Source organism: Crinia signifera, chromosome 6 (genome assembly GCF_055691185.1).
Source record: "Crinia signifera chromosome 6, ASM5569118v1, whole genome shotgun sequence".
NCBI classification, from domain to species: Eukaryota; Metazoa; Chordata; class Amphibia; order Anura; family Myobatrachidae; genus Crinia; species Crinia signifera.
The window spans coordinates 228,310,401-228,316,742 of record NC_139222.1 but is presented as its reverse complement, the minus strand read 5'-3'; positions in this window follow the sequence as shown (position 1 = coordinate 228,316,742).

The window sequence follows — 6,342 nt, the reverse complement described above, 5'->3', positions numbered from 1 at the left end:
ACTATTTACGATCAGGAAAACGTTATAACACATCTACAACAGAGATATGTAATAGGAAGCTTTCTTTATTAAAAAAAAAAAAAAAAAAAATCACATATAGAATTTTGTGCACATTATTTGACAATACCTTTTACTTTAACCAACGCCATTTGATCATCATCCCTTTTGTATATATTCACACACAGAACTTGTGTAACCCCTGTACTACTCCATAGGCCTGAAGAATAGGATTTCATGCTAGAGAACTGTGCTAGCAGAGTAGGATGTTAAAGAGGGTTGTGACTTTTACTCGGCGTATAGGCATACTTCCAAACATTACCCTCTTCAGGAGGGACACGTTGCTCTGTTCCTGGACTTCCCTGGTAATGTATGATAACCATCACCTGTGGGGAAACACCTTTCTTATCAATTACCTAGCTCCTCACAGGTGATGGCAATCATACATTACCAGGGAAGTCCAGGAACAGAGGGGTAGATTTACGATTGTGCGCAGAGGGGTTTTTGCGCTATCCCCCTGCGCTAAAGCAGGGGATAGCGCTTCCCCTCATTTATCAAACCTGCTTGACAGGTAAAATATCGGCGGCGGTGCGGGGGCGGAGAGATAGCGCATGTACTTTTTTCAGTACAGGGCGCTTATTGCATACCTGATTTATCAACGTTCTTTATGCGCCTCTGAGGCGCTGTCCTTATCGCCAGAAATATCTGGCGCTGCAGGTCTCTCCTGCCGCTTGCTGATCTCCGGCGTCTGCAAATTCAAACTGCGCATGCGCCGGGTACACAACATCCCCGGCGAACATTACCCGGCGCATGCGCAGTTTGAATTTGCAGACGCCGGAGATCAGCAAGCGGAAAACTGCGCATGTGCCGGATACACAACGCGAGACCAAGGTATCCGGCGCATGCGCAGAAGACACCGCCGGACGGAGGATCACCCTTCGTTATGGGAGGAGGCGTATCACCACAGGTCAGTGATAACGCACTCCCATAACGTGCGCACACATATTCATAAATAAGGGCATGAAACAGGTACGCTTCGCTGCGCAAAAGTGGCGAAAAATACCTGCGCCCATAACGACCATTTGCCACACATTGATAAATCCACCCCAGAGCATTATGTCCCTCCTGGAGAGGGTAATGTTGGGAAGTATGTATAGGGATTGATGTCCCTATCTCCCAATAGGGATGTAGGGGCACCAAAAGATCAGGGCACAACGGGCGAACTGCTTGACTCTAGATGTCTGCTGCAAAGAAAACAGGTTTAGTCAACCCTGGGAAATTTGGACAAAACAAACAGATACAATGCAGCACCTATAATGAATTGAAAAGTAAAATATATATATATATATATATATATATATGTAATGAATCAATGGTACATTTAATCAATTAAGAAAGGTAGTAACAAGTAAAACAATTGCATATATGCAACATAAAATGGTACTTGTTTCCTAGAATGGCGCCCACGATTTCCATCGTATGGACTCCTAAAAATCTCATTGCATTGCATCCCCCTGTAATATTGCGGCATGCGATGCAATTCGATTTTTAATTGTACAAGCACCCATGCCATGAGATGTGATGGGTGCTTACAATGAGATGTAACCCCCAGTATCCATGCCATCCCAAAGTGTGGCGAGCAGCGGCGGTACGCGTCCTCCGACCTTTTCATACCCCCACTATCCACGTCGGCATGGAGTTGATTTTAGATAGTGTGGCGAGGATACTGGGGGTTACATCTCATTTTAAGCATCCATCAAATCTCATAGCATGGGTTCTTGTACAATTAAAAAATCGCATCGCATCCCATTTGCTGGCATGCGATGCTATGCGATATTTAACTGTACAAGCATCGCATTGCATCGCACGCATCACACACCACTAAATAAGGTACACAATGCCATGTGATGGGCGCCGTGCTAGGAAACAAGTACCCATAAAATAACTACCATAAAAATAACCCGTTCCTATGGATACCTGGAATAATTTTAAGGACTGGCTCAAGGCAATATATATTTACCCTCCGCCTTCTTGGATTGGGGCTCAAAATGTCCTGTGGATAGCTGGTAGGCTTGAATTCCTCCCAGAACGTTCCAAAAGTCTTTCTTGGGGGTAAGGGATGATACCAGAGTCCCTGATTTGTAATCCGGATAATGAAAGAGGCATGGAAAAGCTTGGAGAAGATGACCACTGGTTGTGGCCTTGAGCTGTGCGGCCAAAAGTATCAGTCCGTCCAGGCTGGTCCGGATAGTGCCCAAGATAAATATAGGTGCTGCTACTGCTGCTTTCCTGATGTGGTTTTCTACAAAATATCTTTTTCAAAGGTGATGGGATTTACTCGTACTGCAAATCTGAGCCGTAAATTTCACATGTGACTGCATATGACTAGAGAGCTCAGCTGGGACAGGGGAAGGCATCAGTGGTTCAGAGGCTCCTATGCACTTTGATACTTTACTAGATGCTTGCACTTCTTGCCAATTAAATGAATGTATACACATTGTGTGTAGTGCAATTGTTACCATGGGGCAGATGTATTATGCCTATCAAAAAGATACGCTGGAGATAAAGTGGAAGGAGATAATTCATCAGCCAATCAACTCCCAACTGTCATATTTCAAACACAGCTGATTGGCTGGTGCGTGATCTCCTTCCACTTTATCTCCAGTTTATCTATTTGCCAGGCATAATACATCTGCCTCCATATTTGGTACTCACATTGATGCAAAGCCTCCAGTCGTATTTAAGCTGCATTTGACATACTGTATAGGGAGGGACATGGTTTCCTACCTGACCCTTTCCTTCAGGGAAATAATGCTCTGTTCCTGGACTTCCCTGGTAATGTAGGATTGCCATCACCTGTGGTGAAACACCTTTCTTATCAATTACCTAGCTCACCACAGGTGATGGCAATCATATTTTACCAGGAAAGTCCAGGAACAGAGCATTTTCTCCCTCATGGAGAGGGCCAGGTAGGCAACACTGGGGAGGGAGTTGCAGTGTGTAGGTCACATTACACAATCCAGTTTCCTATTCTGAATACGGACAACTGTGCTGTAACTAGCACAGGGCAACATTAACATAACTTTTAGAGGCAATTCCTCATTCCCTAATTCATCTAAATGTTTTTGGTTGTACATTTAAATAATGCAAAAATATAGGATTTTATTGCCAGTTTGCCATTATACTTGTTTTGCACAATGACAGATGAGTGTGTTATTATAAACAGCAATATTTTAATTTAGAGTAAAATTACAGCTGTACAATTATCCAAGTAAAATTGCCATTATTCACCACAAGATGGCAGAGTACAATCGCAAGTTTTACTGACATCAAATAGGAGGGACGTAATATTTGAAAACAGAATTTTGAGCCTGGAAATAGAATCTACATGGTTGTGCTGGCTATTGGCTACTACTGTATGTTGCTACTTCAGTATTTTTTCGTATCTTTTATTTTTTTATTTATTTTTTGGGCGGCGGGTTCTCCAAAAACGGAAAAATCTCAGCGGTTTCCTGAATTGAAATAATCTGTGAGATATGTTAATGAACAGTTTTCAATGTAAGGTTTTGTAGCAATCCTGTTACTTTAACACAGTGATTTTCAAATCGGTCCTCAAGGAGCGCTTAACAGTTCATGTTTTCCAGGTCATGAATATTTGAATTGTGACAGTTGGGGATACACTGGTTCTGCTGGCTCGCCTGGAAAAATGTGACCTGTTCGTGTTCCCTGAGGACCGAGTTTGGGAACCACCGCAGAGTTTAAAACCACAGCAGAGTTTAACACGTAGAGAACGTGTTAAACTCTGCGGTGGTTCCCAAACTCGGTCCTCAGGGAACACGAACAGGTCACATTTTTACAGGCGAGCCGAGTTCTTACTTATATTTACTTGCTGCTTCTATTTTCCCAGAGAAGAACGTACATGGGATACCACTGGCCACTTCATTAGCCCCATTGCAGCAAAATGCTGCAATTCATGGTTCTGCAGGGAAGGGTTAGCCTAAAATGACACAATTCACATTGTTAAGCCCTGTCTTCTCCATACAGCACTGCGTATTAAAGGTGATTGTCTCCCCATTATACCCACTTCCCTAGCAAGCAGGCAGGATGCGGGAGAGACACCTACTCCTCTTGGGGTGAAGAGGACTAACTAAAAAATCATGAGTCTCCCAAAACTTCCAGGAAAGTAGGTATGTATGAGCATACTTGCCTACTTTGATTCACTGGTATATCTTTAAAGGGTGCAAAAATGTGTGGTTCCCAGGCCCCTGGGTCCAGGGGAATCAACACACTGTCCACCATGCACCCATTTAGCTATATTCACTTCTCTTTTGTCCCAGCTACAAATGCTGGGAAAACGGCTGCCATTTTCTGGTGGTTTGTGCATGTACAATAGAGATGACCCCAGGAACGAGGTGTGAGTTCCATGTTCCCGGAGGCCTGTACATGTGGGATATGGTCACTAGGTCTACAACGACTAGGTTGACACCACTAGGTCAACATGACTGAAGGTCAACATGGGGTTAGGTCCACAGTCAATGGTCAACATGGGGTTTTTCACTTTTTTTTTTAGCCAACATGTGCCGAAAGGCGGTATTTCATGCCCTACCATCCACTAGGGCATGGTGGGAGAATAAGATAGTGTGCCAAGCATAGCAAGGCACCACGCCCGAAGCATGGCGAGCCATGCGAGGGGACACTGTGCACTATTTTGGTTTCCATGCCAACATTAGGGACAGAAAAAGTGAAAAAGCCCATGTCAACCTAATGACCCTGTCGATCAAACCCCATGTTGACCTTCAGTCATGTCGACCTTCATGCATGTCGACCTAGTTGCTGTCTATCCAATGATCCATACCGTGCGAAGTAGACTCTGATGGGTAGTGTATGATGGTGGTCAGTATACCAACATTGGAATTCCAACTGTTCAAATGCCCGACAGTCGGGAGCCTCACTGGCAGGGGCTAGTCTCCTTCGTTGAGATCCCCCAACCCCTATAGTGGGAGAATAGAAGGGGCTTCTTTGCGCTTGCCCACCTGTTGAAGTACCGGTGGTCGGGATTCCGACTGTCGGGCCGTTATACCACACCAGACTCTGGCACATTGCCAGAGTCTGCTGCTCAGCCCATTTGAAGCCTGCCCACAGGGCCCCTCCTCTCTTAAAGTGCTTCTGCCCCCCTGATAGAATGTCCAGGAGACTCCTGATTTTTAGGGGGCGCTCCTAATCTCCAGAGAGTAGGCCAATCTTCCAAGTACTTTGTAGCATCAAGTCCCACTTGCAAAATATTAATGTTCTTAATAAGTTGGTTGCTTTATTTCACAATTAGGATTGAAGTGAATACAAATTGGCACTTTATAAATAACAATAAAAATCTGTAGTACATCAACATAAAATTACCAAATGTGAAGTTTAAAGAAAGTATAAATAAGACAGAAATAATTACAAAGCTTATACAGTACATACACTACATACACAGAAATAATATGAGAATTTTAGTTACAGTATATATATCCTCTAATCAAATTGTTCTTTCCCCTCATATAGGCCCAAATGCAATCGCCCGTGATTTGTGGCAATTGCCATGGTTACAGAGAAGTACACTAGCTGCAAGATTTAAAGACATTTTTAATACCAAAACCAACTATTTTTTGCTACTAAAAAACTGCCGCTTCTAACCTCACTGCAAATGCTTTGAACGTTCTGTAACTTGCAGGCCTTTATGTTTGGACCTTTATCTTATTTAAGTTGGGAAGGGGCATTTTTACAGTACACACTATTACAATATTCTGCACCCTGTAAGAAGTTGCAGCGCAGTTTATGTATAATTCCTCAATGGTAGGACTTTCTTAAATCCGGTACTGCCCCAACAGGGTATTGTATGTTTTATTGACTGGGTCCCTGAATTTATACAATGTCTTCCTGCAATGATATTAGTACACTCAAGAATTAAGATTATTCTATGTGCTTGGGGAATAGATTTGATAAAGTCAGCTTTGGTGATCCATGTTTTCCTTTGTCACTGGTGATAATTACTGGAAATCTGTAACATAGAATCCTTAATTTCATTCTTATGGCTGTCGACTTACTAGTTAGTTGTACAAAACACATTGATGAACAGTGGAAAAAACATTTCTTAGGAAGAAGATACAGTATGGGGCAGATTTAGTATGGGCGCCCTGCCCATACTAAATCTGCCCCATACTGTATCTTCTTCATAAGAAATGTTTTTTCCACTGTTCATCAATCAGCAACAGAAATCTTAAGTCCCTGTACACTGATATTTCTGGAGCCTTCCTACTACCCCACCCCCTGCTTACATATAATGGGCTAGATTCTCTAAACTTCAAA